This window comes from Bos indicus, chromosome 19 (genome assembly GCF_029378745.1).
Source record: "Bos indicus isolate NIAB-ARS_2022 breed Sahiwal x Tharparkar chromosome 19, NIAB-ARS_B.indTharparkar_mat_pri_1.0, whole genome shotgun sequence".
Taxonomy (NCBI): domain Eukaryota; kingdom Metazoa; phylum Chordata; class Mammalia; order Artiodactyla; family Bovidae; genus Bos; species Bos indicus.
This window is the reverse complement of record NC_091778.1, coordinates 31,379,469-31,401,602: the sequence shown is the minus strand read 5'-3', so window position 1 is coordinate 31,401,602 and position 22,134 is coordinate 31,379,469. Positions and strand designations below refer to the sequence as shown.

General features: G+C 47.4%; 1 protein-coding gene and 1 long non-coding RNA gene across 5 annotated transcripts in view; one reads left to right on the top strand and one right to left on the bottom strand.

Annotated features, from left to right (window-relative positions):
• SHISA6 (shisa family member 6) overlaps nucleotides 1-22,134 on the bottom strand; it is a 262,209-nt gene that overhangs the window by 167,805 nt on the left and 72,270 nt on the right. The gene's annotated exons all lie outside the window — the stretch shown is intronic.
• Nucleotides 10,352-15,200, top strand: LOC139177547 (uncharacterized). The gene is made up of 2 exons (XR_011561994.1): nucleotides 10,352-10,634; nucleotides 14,661-15,200. It is a non-coding gene; the product is annotated as an uncharacterized lncRNA (long non-coding RNA).

Here is a 22,134-nt window from a genome sequence, read left to right as displayed (position 1 = left end):
CACCTAAACGCCTTCTAGGGCTCTTACCTCTGTCATTCAGAACATGATTTTTAAAAATGGAAAACACTGTGGATTCTCTGGCTTTCAAAAAAAATTAACAAAATTCCTACCAGAATCCAGGTCCATCTTAGACTCTAGGAGGTGGGGGATTGGTTGTTTCTTTTGGGGGGCAACCCCATAACCTGTACTCACTAGTACAGAGATGTTACTCTTCTGCTGATGGGGAATGAGGTTTTGAAAAATCATCTGTGTCTTTGGAATGTTCCAGTCCTCTGCCTTCATCATCAGAGATCATATCCTGGACACCGATGGTTGACTGAGTCCTTCCTCCCTGAATCCCCAGCACCCCAGCTGGGCCTGGCCATTCAATGGACTGAGAGCTGCCCAGGCCTTGAGCACTTGCCTTCTTCTTCCACTCTTTCCCCCCAGATCTCAGCATTCTCGTGATGGATGGCTCACCCTCCCCTCACAGGCTGCCCCTCCCTGAGGATTTTGGCTCTTCAGTGATTTAATATTTTATGGCTTAAGGCTGCAGCTCTGTGGATCCAGCTTTTCCGGAAGACACCTTGGGCTCTCTGGGCCCTGGGGTGGCTGCAGGAACTCTGGGGTGGCGGTGGGGGGTCTGGAGTTGGCAAGGAAAGAACAAAGCAGGAAGGGAGTCCCCACTCCAGCAGTGATTTCAGTGGGGAGCTCATTCAAGAGGCTGGATGACAATTAGCCAGAGAGACAGGATGGTCTGGTGATGCATGCTGGCCTCTTGGAGGCTCTGGGCAGGATGGGAGAGGGCAGAGCCAGCTGGTTGCAGGAGTCCCCAGCCTCCATCCTTCCCCTACGGCTCAGGTTGGTTCAGGACTCCCAGAGCTCTTCTCTATAGCAGGGCCAGGCAGCTAGGGGAGGTGGCAGAGCCCGTCGGGGTGGTACCCACTGCCTGCCCTCCAGAAACACTGGTGGAACATGGGCTGTGAGGGGGTGGGAGCAGGGAAACCATGGAAGTCACCTCACCCACCCCTATGGATTGAGGGCCAGCCAGGCTGATAAAACACAGTCCATTGGTTTGTCCTCATGCATGAACCCTTGGTAACCTGCCTCCAGGGCCCAAGACTCTGACTTCCTGATGGGTAGTTTGGGGCTCAGCACCCTGCTGCCCTCAAATCTATTTCCGTTTATTCTAGACTCAGTAGTGACTGCTATGGACTTAGTCACTCAGTCATGTCTGACTCTTTGTGACCCTATGGACTGTAGCCCGCCAGGCTCCTCTGTCCTTGGGGATTCTCCAGGCAAGAATACTGGAGTGGGTTGCCATGCCCTCCTTCAGCAAATCTTCCCAACCCAGGGATCGAACCCAGGTCTCCTGCATTGCAGGCAGATTCTTTACCATCTGAGCCACCAGACTCATTAATACCACCCCCAGAGGATGCAGCAAATTCTTTTTGGGAGAAACCCGTGTAAGCAACAGCTCCGTCACTAGTCTTCCTCGTGATGGTCTGTTGTTAATGAGATTGCCAAGAGCATCCTATGAGCAAAAGCACTGGGACCACAAAATTGGGGAGAGTAAGACCTTGACTGTTAGTGGGGCACAGACTCCGGAGCCAGGAGGTTCAGGTTAAAAGTGCAGCACCATCTTAACATTAAGGTTACTTAAGCTCTCTGTGCCTCGGTTTTCTCATTTGTCAAATGGGCCTCCCAGGAGTATCTTCTTTATAGGGTTGTTTTGAGGATTCCAAGAGTCAAGACATATGCAGCCGCCACCACCACCACCATCATCAATCACCATTATTGTTTGTTGTTGCAATAATACCATAGAATTCTGGGGTCATGGACCCTGAGACAAAACCAGCCCTTGGTCCCCAAAAGACCTCCCCATCCCTGTTGCCTGTATCTGAGCGCATCTCAGCAACCTGACCATCACCACTCTCCTCCAGGACGTGCGGCAGATCGGCTGCCGCCATTCACCAAGTCTTATCCACAGGTGAGACTTCAGAGGAGTCTCAGGGCAGCATCCCGCCTGGCTGAGAGGCACGCTGGACCAGCCCCGCTTACCAGCAGTGTTCCAGGGGCCCCAGCCTTTATAACACCAGCACCTTTCTCTTTTTTCATTTTTATCCCCATGAGGACTAGTTGGGACTAGTCCTGGATATGCAGGACTACTGCATATCCAGTAGTCCAGTGATGTGCCGCCAAAGAATTCCATGAGCCCAGCCTTGTTAGGGGACCTTCTTGTAACTGGGGTGTCATCTCTTAGCAATGGACATGATCTTGGAGGCTATCTGCGCTGGATGGTCTGTAAAGATGATCACCAACAATCCCTCCCTTTCCTTTACCTGCACTGTTGACTCCATCAAGATGGAGCATCAGCTTTCCCTCCCCCTGAACCTGGGCTGGCCTCATAACATGGTTGGGGCAACACGGTGAAGCAGAAGCAACACTCTGCTGGGTCTGATCTGGGCTTTCAGTGGCTTGGAAGCTTCACTTTAGCCTTTTCTGGGCTCTTTAGCCACTCTGTAAGGGTTTCTCTGATGGTTCAGACAGTAAAGAATCCACCTGCAATGCAGGAGACCAGGGTTCAATCCCTGGGTCAAGAAGATCCCCTGGAGAAGGAAATAGCAACCCACTCCAGTATTCTTGCCTCGAGAATCCCATGGACAGAGGAGCCTGGGGCCACGAAGAGTTGGACACAACTGAGTGACTAACACTTTCATTTTCAAGGAAACTTAAACAGGCCTAAATTTGAATGGTGGGATCACAGGAAAGACAAGCTCAGCCCCTAACCAACCTGCCAGCCGATGCAACCGCAGGGGTGAGCGCAGGCAAAAGCCATCCAGCAACCTCAGTACCGCAAAAAACAATAACGTGCTGTTGTTTTAATTCACTACGTCATGGGATTGCCTGTCACCCAGCAATAGATAACAGATACACTTCACAAATCCCCAAGCCACTGCTCATTCCCAATCCATCTGTGCTCAAGCTTATATCCTCATGCTTATGGAATCAACGAGAATTCACATGCTCTCAAGGTTTAAAATGGTAAAGGGAGCTACGTACAGGCAGGCAAAACCCAGGTACCCAGTTACATTACTTAATTAGCTTGACACAATTAGAGTACCAATTAGCTTCTAGCAGGGTGTGCCTTTGTCTCTCTCTAGAGCCTTCTTTACTAGCAACTCTGGAACTTTCCTGACTTTTCTGGCAAGTCCTGTCTTACTTCTACCCAAGCTCCAGCTTGAATATCTTTCTCTGCTTCCTGAACCCACAAAGGCCTTTGAACCCGGGTCCCAGGTCCACATCCCCAAGCCAGAACTTCTCCCTCTCCATGGCCATCAAATACCAAGAGGGAAAACGTCCTCCTTGGACCTCCCCCAACTTCTACCCGCACCCTTAATCCCTACACTCTCCTGAAATACAGGGGAGAAGAGGGCTGGGAAGGAATCCTGGCAGAAAGTCTTTCTGGCTGTGGCAGCTGTTAGACTTTTTTATCTTATTGCAGGGTGAGCAGAATGTAACTAGATCATACTCTGTAAACATTGAGAGGACTGCTAATTTTCAGTTATCCCCCAAAACTTTTTAAAAATTATTATAGACACAAAGGAAACATAATTTATGTAGAAAAAAATAGAAACCACAGACCACCCCCCCCCCACAAAAGGGGGTGAATCGCTCATAATCCTATTGAAATAACTCCAGTAAACATTTGGAGATGATTATTCTAGATCTTTTCACTCACATTGAAATAATTATAGTGACAACAATTTGATCATGGTGTGTGTACTAATTCCTAATTTGCTCATTTCATTCAGTATATTATGAACAGACGTTCGTGTCAACACATACACATGTCAACGTGTTTAATGGGATGGGGGGCGTAACTTGGTGCCTCATTATTTTCTACTGTCTGGAGGGGACCATGCACATCTGGGGGTTGGTTTGTTTTAGTGAATCCCTTATTGTTGGGTATCTATATTGCCCCTATTTAAAAAAATATTTTAGGAGACATCACTGGCAGTCCGGTGGTTAAGAGTCTGCCCTTCTACTGCAATGGGCACAAGTTTGATCCTTGGTTGAGGAACTAAGATTCTGCATGGTGTGGCCAAAAAAAATAAAGAAAAAAAAAATTTTTAACAGTATTGTAAGTAATACACATCGATGTTTTTACTTTTATGTACATCATTCAATTAATTCACTAATCCCTGTCATTACAGTTTTAGGTTATTCCCAGTTTTTCAATCATTTAATCAGCTCACCATCTCTTCATGTATCTCTTTGCAGTTTCCGTACTAGTTTGTAAGGGAACAAGACTGGCACTGTCTGTTAAAATTCAAAGTCACCTTGAACCTCAATTCACAGAACAGCCAATTAAAACACAGGGTCTAGATTGCTTTTCCACTAGTGGTTGCTTCCTGGCTCATCACACTGGGGCCAGAGGCCCAAAGAATTATGGAGCTGGGAGGAGGAGAGCGCTGGTGACACCCCAATACCTGCAGAGCATCCCCGGCAGCTCAGACGGTAAAGAATCTGCCTGCAATGCATGAGACCCAGGTTCAATCCCTGGGTCAGGAAGATCCCCTGGAGAAGGGAAGGGCTAGCCACTCTAGTATTCTTGCCTGGAGAATTCCGTGGACAGGGGAGCCTGGTGGGCTACAGTCCATGGGGTCACAAATAGTTGGACACGACTGAGCAACTAACACTTTAACTTCTCACATCTTGAACAGCAGAAGGACGCCACTCCACTGACTGGTCTGTGTGCAGCTGCCAGGGACCATGTAGCTGTGTCGTCTCCCCCCCTCCCCACCCCCCACTGCTAACCCTGTTACCCACATCAGATGCTGAGTCCAAAAGCATCTATCTCTCCTACATCATTCCTACCTGCACCTGGATGCCAGGTCTCGATTACCTCTTCTTCGGTCAATGCAGGGGTCCCCAATGGACACCTCTCTTCCAAAAGAGGTGGCCCAATGGCTCTCCATCAGTTCTCTTCCAAGGCTGCCCAAAACTCAGACCTTGCTACCTGCTGCTCAATCCATGGTCATGAGTAAAAGCACTTTCCGTCGTGGCTACTGCTGGATGCACCAGTGAATAAACACTGAACCAGCAATTTCTCTGAGCTCTCCAGGAGCTCGGGGAACAGCAGTGGTGCAGCAGTGATGGCTCCTTGTCCTCCAGGAGCCCATTTATAAGACAGACGGGCAGAGCAGCAGCAGGACGGCAGTGGGACACAGCTGTCCCAGAGCCCAGGTAGGAAAGTCACAAGAAGGTGTTCAGTGGCACCTCCCTGTCCCCAGCCAAGCAGAGCCAGCCTGGAACCCAGAACCCATGGGCTGATTCACAAAGGAAATCGGAGAGTCTGTGGGGAAAACGAAGGAGTCCTCCCCTCCCTGTGTCTAGATGGAGAAGCCGGGTGTCCCAGGAAGAACGCTGGCTCCCTGTCGCTGATAATGTCTCACCCACCACACCACATCTCCAGGCCCCTGTTCTCTGTGCCGCTGTGACAGACACATCTCAGAAGTGCCAGGCTCACACGTGAGCATGGCAGGTGTCTGCTTCCCTTACTGCCTTGGGGTTTTGCCCAATCACATGTGGGTGCGACCCAGAAGAGCCAGGAATGAATGCAGCAGGTACTAGTAACAGCTGGTCAAAGTCCCCTTCCACCTCCCATGGGAGCTGTCATGGGGCAAGTGCCAAGGGTCCCCAGGGGGCAGGAGTCCAGCTGTCTGTAGGACAACCTGCTCATCTCCACATTCTGTTCCCACTCATCACTCATCCCCCGGCACACATGCTAAGCCACTTTAGTTGTGTCTGACTCTTTGCATTCCATGGCTCCTCTGTCCATGGAATTTTTCCAGGCAGGAACACTGGTTTGGGTTGCCACGGCCTGCTCCAGGCAATCTTCCTGACCCAGGAATTAAACCTGCATCTCCTGCACTGGGAGGTGGGCTCTTTACCACTAGCGTCACATGGGAAGCCCCATCTGCCTGGACCCCCTCCCAAATAAATGACCTGAAGCCCATCTCTGGCCTCAGATACTGCTTTGGGTAAAACCTAAACTAGTCTGAGTGTGAGTGAAAGTAGCTCAGTGGTGTCTGACTCTTTGCGAACCCATGGACTATATAGTCTATGAAATTCTGCAAGCCAGAATACTGGAGTGGGTGGCCTTTCCCTTCTCCAGGGGATCTTCCCAACCCAGGGATCGAATCCAGGTCTCCTGCATTGCAGACAGATTCTTTACTAGCTGAGCCACAAGGGAAGCCCAAGAATACTGGAGTGGGTAGCCTATCTCTTCTCCAGTGAATCTTCCTGATCCAGGAATCGAACCAGGGTTTCCTGGATTGCAGGTGGAGTCTTCACCAACTGAGTTATGAGAGAAAAACCTATGCTAAGATGTGCTTTAATCCTCTGTGTGATTTGGGGTCCTTGGTAAGCTCTGGGGCTCAGCCTCAGATGAAGGAGCCATGGAGGAAAGAGAAGATGACTCCAAGTGGGTTTAAGTCTGACTCATCCTTTCTGACTCCACACACCTCCCGCCTTGACGTACACAGGCTCCGGCTCCCTTGAACTTGAGGAATCCTAGCGTGCTCGTACCACCTCTGCGCTCTTGCCCTGGAGGAAGTTTGCAGACGCTGGAGCAGCTCCCACACGGGTCTGTTTAATGACTTTCTGGAAGAAATCAGAGGTGACACGAGCACTGCAGAGTATCACAGTGTGCCAGCTCCGAATCCCTGCGCCCTGGGCGACAGGAGGAGGACAGGACAGATGGCACCTGTCAGGCCTTTAATTGCAGGATGGTCCTGGGAGACGGTCAGGGAAAGGCTTGCTCTCGGCCGGGCTCCTGTCTCACCCCCCAGCAGAACAGAAGGTGGAGGGGCTTCTCCCCTCCCCCATCTCATTGGCCCCTGCGAGTCCTGTGTGTGGGATGTGGAGAAGCTTTGTCACGGGGTCAAGGTGAGCGTGGACATCCCAGGGTGGCATCTGTAAGACATGCCTCGTGAGCCCTGGGGGTTCACTGTCTCCTCTCCCCCTCCCCTCCAATGACTTCCTTTGCTGCTCCTAAAGGTCCCAATATACTCTTCGGCAGGCTCCCCAGGTGTCACCGTGGTAAAGAATCCACCTGCCAATGCAGGAGATGCAAGACTCAGGTTTGGTCCCTGGGTCAGGAAGATCCTCTGGAGAAAGAAACGGCAACCCACTCCAGTATTCTTGCCTGGGACAGAGGAGTGTGGCGGGTTAGTCCATGGGATTGCAAAAGGGACACAACTCAGCGACTGAGCACGCATGCACTCTCTGCCTCAAGCCCACATTAAGGTTGTTTAGGTAAAATAAGTATGTAAGGACCACAGCCTTAAAACAGAGAAAGTCATGGAGTTAGCTATCACTGCAGAGCATCCACAGGTTTACAGGGTACCATCGACAGGCTCATTTAGACCTCCAAGTGGGTCCCAATGCTGGGTTGTAAACTATCTCAACTCTCATTTTAGAAATGAGGCAAAGGAAGCTCAGACAGGTTCCCTGCCATATTCAAAGTCACCCAGCTAATGAGGAGTAGATAGAAAGGAGCCAAGTCTGCCCCTCTTTCCTCTGTGTTCACTGGAACCTTAGGTACCTGATAACTTTTGCAGAAAATCCCATTTTCTCTGGGATTGAGATTCTCTGCCTCAAGAACATTTCTACAGAGCTGGCTTGGGGAAACGAGGGAAGAAGGAACTATGAACTTGGTACCTTTGGCGCTTCATCCATCACCCCTCATCATCAGCCCCACAGCACCAGGACCCCAACTCCGCTGCCCACATGCCCTCACCATCAAGCATCAGAAGGAGCATTTCCACACCTCTTCTCATCTGTTCACTTGCTCACCTAACACCTGTCTGTCAGAGTCCCTCTGCGGTCAGCACTTTGCTATGGAGTAGAGTCCCCAGGGAGCAGCAAGCGTCCAAACAGATACCTGTTGCCTGCCTCCAGGATGGGTGTTCGGACACATGAGGACCAGCCTGCAGGGTCAGCAGAGGATAGGGCTCAGTGATGGAGGAGAGAGCCCTGCACTCGAACTGCATCACCTGGTTACAAGACTATCACTGTTTCTGAGAAGCACGGACCACACTCTCCCTGCAGCCAGAGGGCAGATGTTGAAGAAGCCGCTGTCAGTGCCCACGGAAGGTTTACAGATCTGCTGGCAAGTCCTGCCTGGGCCAGGATTCCATCAGCACCGGCTCAGAGCACCAGAGCCTAGTGGTAGGCTTTCAGGAAGCTTCTGAGGGGCCCCTGGCAGGGGACACAGCACCACGCAGCCCTCCCCTCCCTGCCCTCGGACAGACCTAAAGGGAGAGCCAGTTCTGGCCAGGACTCCAGCTCAGCTCCAGTATCACAGCCAGTTTGTCCTGGGGACAGAGAGGGACGGCTGTGTGATAGCCAAGGGGACACTGCTCCCCATGTAGCTGAGTTCCAGGACACGGCCACCCTGTGAGTCTGCTGCAGACAATGGCTTGCAGGCCCTGGAAAATGGTTCTCCCATGCTCTCAATGAGCTGTTTTTACTCACAACACTTCTACCACCAAGTATGTGGGTTTCCACCACCATGCTCTCTGTTTACCAACTGGGTGTCATCAGTGCCCACCTGGAGCCCATGTCAGATCCCATGGGTAAAGGGCTGCCCCCACTGCAGATGCCAATGCCCCCCGCCCCAACTCCTAACCACTGGCTGTAAACACAGAGTTCCCATGACCCCTTCTCAGCTCAATAATTTGCCAGAACAGCTCACAGAACTCAGAAACATGTTTCAGTTACTGTCACCAGTTTATTATAAAGATGTAATTCAAGAACAGTCTTATAGGAGACATGTACAGGTCAAGGGGGCGGGGGGTGGGGCTTCCCTGGTGGCTCAGCTGGTAAAGAATCCGCCTGCAATGCGGGAGACCTGAGTTCAATCCCTGGGTTGGGAAGATCCCCTGGAGAAGGGAAAAGCTACCCATTCCAGTATTCTGGCCTGGAGAATTTCATGGACTGTATAGCCCATGGGGTCACAAAGAGTCAGACACGACTGAGCAACTTTCACTTTCACAGGTCAAGGGGAGTGAAGGCAGAGATACAGGGAGCTTCCTGTCTGCTCTGGGCACACACCCTTACACCGTATCTCAGTGTGTGATACTGTATATCACACATCAACCCAGAAACTCTGGGTTTTGGGGGGTTTCATCACATTGGAACGATGGATAAAATCATCAGCTCATTGGCGACTGAACTCAGTCAGTCATCAGCCCTTCTCCCTTCTCTGGAGGTCAGGGCTGGTGATGTGAGGGTAGCAAAAGTTCCAAGCTTCAAATCGTGGTTTGGGCTTCCTGTGGACCAGTCCACATGCTAAGTTATCTATGGTCCCACCAAGTCTCTCTTTATTAAAATAAAAGCTGTTCCTGGGCTTCCCTGGCGGCTCAGTGGTAAAGAATCTGCCTGCCTATGCATGGGACAACTAAGCCCATGTGCCACAACTACTGAGCCTGTGCTCTAGAGCCCAGGAACCTCAACTACTGAACCCACACACCCGAGGGCTCCACAGCAAGAGAAACCACCGGGACAAGAAGCCCACGTCCCACAACCAGAGAGTAGCCCCTGCTCACCGCAACTAGAGAAAAACTTGCATAGCTGTGAGGATCCAGCACAGTCAAAAGCTGTTCCTATCACGCCTTGCCCTTAGGAAATTACAAGTTTTAGGAGCCCCATCTCAGGAACTAAGGACAAACCAAATACGTATCTCTTTATCAGGCCACTCTCTTCAACCCTTTGGATATCATGGGTCCCCTCTCTGTGTGGACCGGGGAACCCCTCCATCCTCCAATCCTGAGCATCATGGCATGGGGCACAAATATTCCCTATAATGCAAGTCCAAGTCCAGAAGCAATAGCAGGAGGGAGCAGTGACTGATGGGGTCCCATCACATAAGAAGCAAGCTACCCACGGGCAGTCGCTGCACACTCAGCTCCCTCTGAAGTTCACCTGAAGGTTCCTGCTCTCACCATCTCATTACACAGACGGCTTCTGGGCGCCATGCTGACCACACCGGTGGCCACCACCGCTGGGGAAGCAACAAAACCAAAACACTCCTGCAGGCTCTGGACTTGCAGAGCCATGATTTTTCTAAAGCAACAAAAATGCCTTAACCACCAATCCTATACTGTCACAAAGCCCTGCATGGCACCCTTTATTGGCTTTGGTTGACAGCACTCTCAATCTGGAGGAGGGGGCTCCCAGAGGAATTTCATAGCGGCTGATCTACAGGAAAGCGGGAAAACAGGAAAGGCAACAGAAAGCAAATGCAAGACAAACAGGAGCAAGGGAGGCGGGCCTGGGCTCATCCCCTTCCATCAAACCTGGCCCTCGTCCACCCAGCATCATGGGAGGTGGGAGTTGGAGCTGGGTCTAGTTTCCAAATGACAAGGAACAAAAGAGCCCTTATAAAACTTTCTGGGGTCCACGGATCCACGCCAAGCTGCGGTCACAGTGCATGTTTATTCCTGAGTGCCCAGATAAAGAATTCATCATTTTACCCAGAGGGATGGACAAAAAGCAAGTTGTTCCCAGTCTCTGGTGCCCAGAGTGGTGGAGAGCCGGTGGAAAACCAGAGAAAGCCCACAGATAACTCATCTAGCTGGTGGAAGGTAAGCACGTTACTGTCTTTTCATTTTTCCCCAACCAATGAAACGGGTAACGTTTTAATGAGGATGCTCAATTGAAAGGGGGGGGCGGGGACTGCGGTATTTGGATAATTGAATCCATAACTCCTGTGGCTGTGAGTGTATACAACTAATCAAGGAGAGTGTGTGCATGCACGGGGCGAGGGAAGGAGGTGAGTGAGATGGATGTGAACACAGGAAGACAGGAAGTGACTGAGGTCGGCTGGCAGCATGCGTGTCTGTGAATGAAAGAGACACAGAGTGTGAGAAGCAGCTACTGAAGGCTTACATTTGTGTGCAGAGTTTGGAGGGTCAGAGGGAGGAGGCAGAGAGATGAACCATGAGACTGGAGGTTTGTGTGTGTGAGAAACAGCTGAATGGAGAGAAAGACAGAAATAAAGAAGTGACCAAAATCTGTGTGTGTGTGTGTGTGAGAGAGAGAGAGAGAGAGAGTGAACTGTATATATATAAGCTATGTAAGGAAAACAGAGATACTGGAAGAGAAGAAATTTTTTAAAAGCTTGTACATGAAGGAGAAGGCAGGCAAGTCCATTGTATCTAAGTGTGACTTTATGTATGGCTGTGTGCTTCAGTCCATGCATTGGATTTAATGCATGCCATCTTTTCTATTTCAAGTGTATATTGTTTATTTTTACTTAAAAAGTAATACAGTCATTAGAAACAAGAATATATATAGAAAATTAAAGGGAGGAAAAACATCACCCACAGACCTACCTCTCCAGAACAAAAGAAGCAATCTTTGCATTTCTTTCTCAAGTGCAATTGTAAATCATATTTAATTGGGCTTCTGAATTCAGTGGCAAAATTAACCGGAAATAACTTACATTAAGCGTTTTGCAAAGGGCCCAACTGAGAGTAAGAGTGCAGTAAATGCTGGGCTTAGTTTATGTGGCCTGTTTTGGCCTGTGCTTTGCTGAGGAGAAAATTTTCTTAAAGGAATTTATGATATTCCATGACAGAGCCAACCAAATCAAGAAGGGTCATAATAGGGACTTCCCTGGTGGACCAGTGGTCAAAACTTCACCTCCCAATGCAGGGGTTTTGGGTTCGGTCCCTGGTCGGGGAGCTAAGATCCCAGATGCCTTGTGGCCAAAAAACCAAAATATAAAACCAAAATATAAAAAGATGGAATATTGTAAAAAAATTCACTAAGACTTTAAGAACGGTCCACGTTAAAAAAAAAAAAATCTTAAAAAAAAAGAAGTATAATACCAAATTAAGAAATCCCTGCCTTTGAAGCTTCATCCAGATGCCACGGGGACAAGGTGACAGCCCAATGTCTCACACCCCTATGAGTGGCTCTTTGGGCTCGGGTGAGGGGTCTGCACAGGGGCTGCCGCCCTGGACCTCTAGAAGGAGGCTTGCCATCCTCATCATGAAGACTGCCTGCCTGTGTGCCCAATTTCAGGATCTCTCGGTTGGCTAGAACTTCAGGTCTATTATTTCCCAAGACCATGCACATCCAAGAATGACTTCATATTGTCTCCAGACACGCAAAATGTTTTGTCTGGGTATAAAGTTCCTGGCTCACAAACTCAGAACAAAGAGACGCTTCTCCTTTGTCTTCTAGCCTTTGATATCAGACAGAAGGCAAAGGCCAGCCTGAGTTTTATTACTTTGAATATACAATCATTTTAACACTATCTTAAATAACAATGCTTCCTAAATTTTTAAACCTTTTCTGTATAGTCCAGTCACCTAGAAAGGTACTCTGGCAAGGGTCTTTCCCTCTGTGTTTGCCTGAAATGAGGACTAGTCTTTGAAGAAGGACCCCAAGGAAGCTCCCTGGTGGCTCAGGTGGTAAAGAATCTGCCTGCAATGCAGGAGACATGGGTTTGATTCCTGGGTCTGGAAGATCCCCTGGAGAGCAGAATGATTACCTACTCCAGTTTTCTTGTCTGGAGAATCTCATGGACAGAGGAGCCTGGTGGTCTGTCTACAGCCCATGGGGTTCCCAAAGCATCGGATACAACTGAATGACTAACACTTTCACTTTTTCCAAGGAAGCTTAGGGAGAGTGATCCATCTGTTATCTTTGATTCTTATGCCTCTAAAACTGTCGTGAAATTTCTTTATGAGCAGTTCAAAATTGTAGCCACTTTTCTGTCTTCTTTATCTATAATCTCTCTCATTCTCTTTCGCTCATCTCTAGCACTGCCTTCAGAATATTTGGAAAAATTCTCCATCTGCCATTCTCGTTACCATAGATTTTTCTGGATGTCAGTTTTACTTGCTCCCGTATGTCTCTAGCACAGGTGGAACCGCCAAGAGCTTTTCATCTGCTTTAGGAACCACATGCCCTCTTTCCAGGGCACTTCCCCATCATTCTGGAGGCTCAGAGGGGTGTTTCCTCCTTCCCCAGGCCCCTGAACAGCAACCACATGATTGGTCTGACCAGTCAGAGAGCCCCCGTCCTCCTAAATTGGTTTAGATACAGGCCAAACCCAAGACAAGTCAACCAGGATTTTAGGCAGAATCTGCTTAAAATTTGCTGAAGATATAAGGAAAAGTCTCGCTTTCCTCTGAGACATGAAACTGTAAAGATGATGCAACTTGGGAGTTTCTGGGGTCACATTCCCCTGATATGGCAATCGCTTGCCTGGGAATGAAGTCAAGAAAGTTGGAGGGGAGAGAGAGGAGAAAACTGAGAAATGAAAACATCATTCCAGCACCTTAATCCAAGTGTGTCTGACACATTACACACAATGAGCCAATACAGTCCTATTTTAGGTTGTTTTTTCTACCCCTACAACCACTGAGAATCCAGACCAGGATGGCTGATTCTGCTGGGCTGCAGTGGGATTTTTCTCCTGTACCCACTGACAAGATTTTGAAGACTTCCTTAATGAAAACTACAAAAAAAGAATGGTAACAACCAGCATATGGGTTCCTGAGGCTCTTCCTAATTCCACCCCTAATTAAAACTTTTTCTTCGTGTGGACATCACAGCTTCCAAGATGCGTTGTTTCACTGAAATGAACGGAGCAGAACCCCATGGTCCATCCCCTCACCACCTCTTCCATGTGCTCAGCCTTCCTTTTGTCTGTGGAAAAACTTTAACCAAAGGATAAGTTTAATAAGAGAAGTGAGAAAATGCAGACACGAAAGAAAACAGAATAACAAGATTAAACAATAATAGTTTAGTCATTAAGCAAAGTCAGGGACCTTTAGTTCCTCCTCCAGGGCTATAGACAATATTCTGAGCCATATCCTGTGAGCTGTCTTACTGATATTGAAAACCCTACTAGGTGGGAGAAGTTAACTACATGATGATCAGACTGTAGCCATGACATAAGCTGACACAATTCCAAGAACTGGCCTCAAGGAAATGGGGACAAATTGACCCTGGAACTGAAGATTAACCATATTTAAAACAATCAAGATGACGCTGGTCTGTCCACTGATGACCAATTTCAGCTAACAGCTAACTGCTGTTTCTGCATGTAGCCACCTCCCTCAGCCTATAAAAGCTCTTGCCCACTTGTTGTATGTATGTGGCTGAGAGTTGACCCCTGGACAGGCATACATCCCCACCCCCATATTCCTCCCCCTGCCCCAGTTGCTGGAATCCAAAATAAAGCAAGCTTTCTTTCCCACCAACCTGGCCTCTTTGTTGGCTTTTCAGTGGCAAGCAGCCGGATCCCATTTTCGGTTGCACCGTCACCCATCTCTTTGCCTCCTTTCCTGTTTTCTGGAATCCGCACAGAAGAATCCAGAAGGGAAAGGCAAAAACTTGTCACTTGGAAAAAAGATGGGTGTCCAGCTTGTCTGATAACTATGATTTCTCAATAATGGGTAGCCACTGAAATAACAGTGAGTGCTAATCCTATATACATTCCTTCTGCCCACTTGATGCCAATGTACATTTTTAATCCCCTTTCAACAACTTTGTAATTAGTGGACATTCTTTCCAGAGTCTAATGGCAGGTTGACTCACAGTCTTTGCCTTCAGCCGTCCATGCTTGGTTATACTTCCTCGTATCTTCACAGGTCTCCTGATGGAACGTTGGAAGCGGCTGCACCAGGGGCCATTAGCCAGACAGCACTGAAAGCCGCAAGTCCTGCAATCTGTTCTTAATTCCTTCTTTGAAGACAGTCAACAGTGATTTTTAAAGCACATGTGGACGAGAATAACCTAGAGGACCATGAGAGGCAAACGTACTGAGCGATGTCCCAGCCCTCCGTTGAATCCAAGACGAGAGCACTGTTTTATATACTGTTGTGACTGTCATCATCACCGTTATCATGAGCAGCAATATCACATTTCAGCATCGGGACTTTACGTTCACTGCTCTCCCCTCCAGGAACCCTGGGGACCACATGGACTCAGGCGCACTCCCTTCAGCTCTTTATTGAAAATGTCACCTCCTTCAGGATGATGATGGAATGAGACTCCCTCTCCATCACCCCTTCCTCTGCTCCACATTATTCAGCCCCATCAGATGTTATCTCTCCCTGACTTACTGCATGCAGACCCCAGAGATACTGTGGACTCAGCTCCGGATCACCTCAATAAAGCAAATATTTCAATACAGTGAGTCACACGAATCTTTCGGTTTCCCAGTGCATATAAAAATAGTGTGCTTAGTTGCTTTGTTGCTCAGTCTTGTCTGACTCTTTGTGACACCACAGACTGTAGCCCACGAGGCTTCTCTGTCCATGGAATTCTCCAGGCAGGAATATTGGAGTGGGTTGCTATGCCCTCCTCCAGGGGATCTTCCCAACCCAGGGATCAAACCCAGATCTTCTGCATTGCAGGTGGATTCTTTACCATCTGAGCCACCAGGGAATCCCATATAAAAGTTACATTTACACTATTCTGCAGTCTATAAGGTGTGCAATGAGAAGGCAATGGCACCCCACTCCAGTACTCTTGCCTGGAAACTCCCATGGATGGAGGAGCCTGGTAAACTGCAGTCCATGGTGTCGAGAAGAGTCGGACACGACTGAGGGACTTCACTTTCACTTTTGACTTTCATGCATTGGAGAAGGAAATGGCAACCCACTCCAGCATTCTTGCCTGGAGAATCCCAGGGACGGGGGAGCCTGCTGGGCTGCCATCTATGGGGTCACACAGAGTCGGACACGACTGAAGTGACTTAGCAGCAGCATGAGGTGTGCAATAGCATTATATCTTAAAAAACAAAGTACGTACCTTAATTTAAAAATATTTTATTGCTAAAAATGCTAAACATCATCAAAGCCTTCAGCGAGTCGATCTTTTTGCAATAGCAGCATCAAAAATCACCAATCACAGATCACTCCGACGCCTACACTAATAAGGAAAAGGGAAATTTGAGAGAATTACCAAAATGTGACACAGAGACACTAAGTGGCATCGATGGATCGACTTGAAGCAGGGTTGCCAAAACCTTCAATTTGTTTAAAAAAAAATGCAGAATCTGCAAAGCACAGTAAAGCAAGGTATGTATGTATTTAAGTAGCATCTGTCTTTGTCCTCTAGCATATAAACTCCATAAGAAGGAAAGTGAAAGTGTTAGTCACTCAGTCATGTCTGACCCTTTGGCACTCCATGGACTGTAGCCCACCAGGCTCCTCTGTCCATGGAATTCTCAAGGCAAAAATACTGGAGTGGGTAGCCATTCCCTTCTCCAGGGGATTGTCCCGACCCAGGGATCGAACCAGGTCTCCTGCATTGCAGGCAGTCTCTTTACCATCTGATCCACCAAGAAACACTGTTTTATGACATAATTCTTGTTTAATTTTTGTTAAATTACTCTTGTCAATTGTTTTTTACTTTATAACACACACACAATTTACTTATTGTTACCTAGGTACCAGGTACTGTTCTAGCACTTGGCATGTATTAACTTAATCCTCAAGAAAACCCTCTAAGACGGGTGTCACAATCACTCCCATTTTCAGATGGAGAAACCGAGGCACAGAAAGATTCACGAAACCGCCTGTGGTTATGGGACCAGAAAATGTCAGAACAGGGATTTGAACCCTTACATACCTAGTTTCGGAACTGTGGTCTGAATCACCTCACAGCAGTCCTCTGGGGTCTTTATTATTATTACCTATTATTGTCACTCTTTACTGATGGTGAGAACTGAACCCGAGGAGGTAAGGGCACCACCCTAGGGTCACGCTGTGAAGACGCTATGCTCCCCACAGGCTGCCCGGGACCCAGTTTCCCAACCGATCTGCGGTACTTGTTGTACTTCATTGGCTGCCCACACTAATCCCTTGACACGGTTTTCATCAACTCCACCAGAGAGACGAAGAAATTGAGACTCAGAGCACTTAAAAGACAGTGTCAAGGTTGCAGAACTAGTAATTGACAAAGTTATTTTAAAATAAACTGTAAGTCTCACCAAGAAAAGTGAAAGAGTCTTTGATTTATTAAAAAAGATGCTTTTTGGACTTCCCTGGTGGTCCAGTTGTTAGGACTTTTTGCTTCTACTGCAGGGGGTCAAAGTTTGATTTTTGGTCAGGGAACTAAAATTCCAAATGCCGTGCAACATGGCCAAAAAAAAAATGTTTTTAAGTTTATTTTAAAAGATGCTTTTCCATGTATTAAAACAGCGGGTGTGCATGTGTGTGTGCGATGCTTCTGGAATAAGTCTGAATTGAAGAGTTGCGGCTTTTAATTGTCTTTGGTCACACGTTGATACTGCTTTACTGTAGCATCAGTGGATTCCTACTGGATTTAAAGCTGCCACAGATGACAAATTTCACCAGTAAGGTGGACAGAGATCCCCACTCCTCTCCTCTCTAAGTGAGAGCACCAGGGGGTCACTTGGTCCCATCCCCTCATTTCTCTGATGGGGAAAGTGATCCTCAGGGCAGGGAAATGATCTGCCCAAGGTCATCAGGTAGTGACAGTAGAAACCCTTACTCTTAACTAGATAATGCACAGTTGTGGACCCTCAGAGGAGGAAAGACCCCTAGAGACTACCTAAGTCGACCCTTTCATCGTGCCCCTGAAAAAATCAGGCTCTCAGAGGAAGTGATGTGTCCAAGTATAGCAATTCAAATCAATGTCTCTTGACATCAAGCTTTTCCTTTCACTCCTGACATGGCACACTTTCCTATAATTTTTTTTGCCTCTCCAGACTACAAAACATAAAAGTAGATGGGAAAGATACATTGTCATTTCACTTCCTAATTCTGTCTTGTTCTAAGACAGTCAGAAAGCCTCTTTCCCTTCCTGTTTGGGATAAGCTTCCTCTAACAAGAATGGGCTTGATTCCCTTTGCTGTTGTAACGCTCGCTTCCACCTAAAGAGCCCGTCTTGTCAGCGCCCCGGAATTAGGGGCTGGAATTCCAGATGGAGCCGGACAAGGAGATGGCCATTTCTGGGTCACCCAGCTGCCCGATGCCCTCGGGTGGCCACAGCAGCGGGAGGGTAACCTAGTTTGCTTAGGAAATATTGCAGCTGTCCCAGTTTATCTGATGCAGTCCTAGAAAAGTATTGGCATTGTCCTGCTTCTGCAGCTCGTGCAGTTTAACCTGGCCAAGCCCCTTCAGTCTGAGCAGCTGAAAAAGAGCCCAGAGCCCCTGACTACACATTCCCACCTGCCTCAATTTGCCCCTACATCTTCATTTCAATGCTGAGGTGATCCCAGTCTGGGTCAAGTATATCCTGACATGTCAAAGCTGCCATCTGAGAATGATGGCAGGTTTCTCAGAAATATTTTCAGGGCCATTCGGACCCTGTTGGGTGAGGAGCTGGAGAGCCAGTAGCTAGGACTCTGGGGCTTGTGCCTGGATTGATCAGTCTGCTTGGCTTTGTGGAGCAAAACTGGTGGTAAATGGGGGAGATGGGGGGCTACAACGCCTAGGATCAGGGAGACCGGAAACTGGAGTTCCTATTCTGGCCATGCTACTAGTTGGCTGTGGCACTTTGGGTCACTCCCATTACCTTGCTGAGTTTCAACTTCCTCATCTGTAAAGTAAGGAGCCTCTGACCTCTACTCTCCAAGCTGTCACCCAAAGGCATTTATGAATTTCAAGTAAAAAGGGTTCTATCCACCAGAGAGCTGGACACCTAATTTCCTGGGAGCTCTGCGAGAGCAGAGCTTTGGGCTGTGTCCACTCACTGCATCCCCTGGCAACCAGCACAGGCGGTGCTCAAGCACTGTTTACTGGACGAATTCACGCCAGTTCCCTCTGCTTTTTATGTCAAAGACAACGCAGATAACATTCCTTCTGGGCGCAGGGGAAAGGAAAGGTGTCAGAGACAGAAAAGGAGTTCTGGAAGCGGATCGGAAAGCTGCTTTTGTATACAGGCATCAGACTCGACAGCCTGCATGTGCCAGTCTGACACACTTCCACGAATCTAAGAGGAAAAACCCAGCACCAAAGCTGAGAAGAGCTACAGATGGGTGGGGAAAGACTTCCAAGAGATCTGGGTCCAGAAACTTAGCAATATGGGTCTGTGAGGTTGTCATTTCCAGGAAATACAAGGGCATCCACTTCTGGATACACACCTTGAGGTGCAAGGGCACACTCTCAGTTGTCTAACTGGAAACAGCCTTCCTTCTCTATTTGAAAAGCGTTCGTCCCTTAGTCGTGTCCAACTCTTTGTGACCCCATGGACAGGCTCCCCCCACCAGGCTCCTCTGTCCATGGAATTCTCCAGGCAAGAACACTGGAGGGGGCAGCCGTTCCCTTCTCCAGGGATCTTCCTGACCCAGGGATTGAAGCTGAGTCTCTCACAGTGCAGGCAGACTCTTTACCATCTGAGATCCAGACTTCAGGAGGTGATAAAAGGTAAATTAAATATGGATGCTTGTAGAGTATGTAAATTATAGCTCAATAAAGCTGTGCAAAAATGTAAGGGAAACCTGTCAGAATGACTACCATCAAAAAAAATCTACAAACAATACATGCTGGAGAAGGTATAGAGAAAAGGCAATCCTTTTGCATTGCTGGTGGGTATGTAAATTGATACAACCATTATGGAGAACAGTATGGAGATTCCTCAAAAAACTAGAAATAAAACTATCATACGACCCAGCGATCCCACTACTGGGCATATATACCCTGAGAAAATGATATCTGAAACAGACACATGCACTCCAATGTTCATAGCAGCGCTATTTACAATAACTAGCACGCGGAGGCAACCTGGATGCCCATCAACAGATGAGTGGATAAAGAAGCTGTCGTACATATATATATAATGGAATATTACTCAGCCATAAAAAGGAATGCATTTGAGTCAGTTCTAATAAGGTGGATGAACCTAGAGTCTGTTATATAGAGTGAAGGAAGTCCGAAAGAGAAAAACAAATATAATATATTAACACATATATAAGAAATCTAGAAAACATTGGTACTGATGAACCTATTTGCAGGGCAGGAACAGACACAGAGAACTGACTTGTGGGCATATGGGGGAAGGAGAGGGTGGGATGAATTGAGAGAGCAGCAGCACCATATATACACGACTATGTGTAAATAGATAGCTAGTGGGAAGCTGTGGTATAACAGAGAGACCTCAACCTGGTGCTCTGTGACAACCTAGAGGGGTGGGATGAGGGAGAGGCTGGTGGTGAGGCACAAGAGGGAAAGTCCATATGTATACTTATGGCTGATTCACGTTGTTGCATGGCAGAAGGCCACATGATATTGTAAAGCAATTACCCTCCAATTAAAAATGGAAAAGAAAAAAAAATACAGGTGAGGCCCAGGTAAAGCCAGGACTGTGCATCAGGGAACTGAATCCACGCTGAAGCCCCGGGAGTAAAAAGGAAAGATAGAAGAAGAGAGATGTTTGGTGCCTGCAGCACATGACACCCAGGATGGGAGAGAGCAAAGCCTGCAAGTTCAAGTCCCAGCTCGGCCACTTATGAGCACAATGACCTTGAGGATCCTCTCTAAAAGTCTCAGGTCCCTTATTACTGAAATAAAGGTGGTTGGATGTGATGAGTGCCAGTTTTCTATTATTCTTTGGCTTGGGAATTATTTTAAGACAAGCTAATGAAGTTTAGATAAAATTAGAACTGTGCATTTTAAAGACCTCACCCTGTTCTCAGTGAGAGATTAAGGAACAGAATGGAATTCCAAGTTCCTTTGTGAACTTTCTTGATAAAGGACTTGTGAAACATTTGCTCCTGTGGGCATAGAGTGGAGAAGACTGGTTAACCTGACCTGAAAATATTTTTTTAAAAACAATACTGTCAGTGAGTCATTCCTCTTTTCTGGTCTAACTCTTTCTCCCTCAAACCTTCAAATGTTCCTGAAAATCTAAAGATAAACCTCAACTTTAATATCTAAAATAAGCATCCTACTGATACCACCCCCCTGCCCAATTTGCCTTTTAAAAAATGAATGCAATTCCACATTTGTACTAAAAGACTGAAAATTTTTAGGTAGGATACTTGATGAAAACATTCCAATAGAAACCTGTCATTTTACATCTGAATCAGCCCATTTATAAATACAGTAAATTCTCCCCAAGTGATCATATACACAGGACTAGTATCTCCAAGACGGAGAAGGCAATGGCACCCCCACTCCAGTACTCTTGCCTGGAAAATCCCATGGATGGAGGAGCAGCCTGAAAGGCTGCAGTCCATGGAGTCACTGAGGGTCAGACATGACTGAGCGACTTCACTTTCACTTTTCACTTTCATGCATTGGAGAAGGAAATGGCAACCCACTCCAGTGTTCTTGCCTGGAGAATCCCAGGGACGGGGGACCTGGTGGGCTTCCGTCTATGGGGTCGCACAGTCGGACACAACTGAAGTGACTTAGCAGCAGTATCTCCAAGAAGATAATGACTTATTGCAAATCAATTAATAACAGTTGGGTTTTCAAATCTAGTGAAACTGTAATCACTAGAGCAACCACACACACAAAAAATTAATTGAAGACGTTTATCTGTAAAAACCAGAGAAGAAAACAGAATCTCTGAAAAGAGCAAAACAAAACCTTGATTAACCTAAAAAGGGACAGGAAAGGAAGAACACAACAACAAAACAGAAGCTAGAGGAGCCAGATAGAAAACAATCAGTAAGACAGAAGATTTACACTTCACTATGTAATTACACTAAATATGAGTAAATACTGCAATTAAAGTCAGAGACTGTCAGACTAGCTACAAGACAAGGCTCGTCTTATGCTGTTTGTACTGGTTGTCCTTTAAAGGTAAAATCATAGCCAGGTTGAAAGTTAAAGGATGGAGAAAGATCTACCTTGTAAACTATCAAATCCCTACCAATATTCATGGTTACCAACCCAGAGCTCATTCTTATTCCCTTTCTCATTTCCCTAACTGTCTTAAAGACGCTGGGAAAGCTGAGCATTCACATTCCCAGCCTCACTTGCATATTTTCTAGTTCTGGGTCATATTATCTAGCTCTGGGCTATGTGATGAAGAACGCAGTGGCAGGATGGGGCATGTGGAGAACAACGTTCTAGGAAGAGGGAACCACCCTGTGACATGGTGTGTTTAGAAACTAAAAGAAGGCCAATGTGGTCAGAGCTCAGA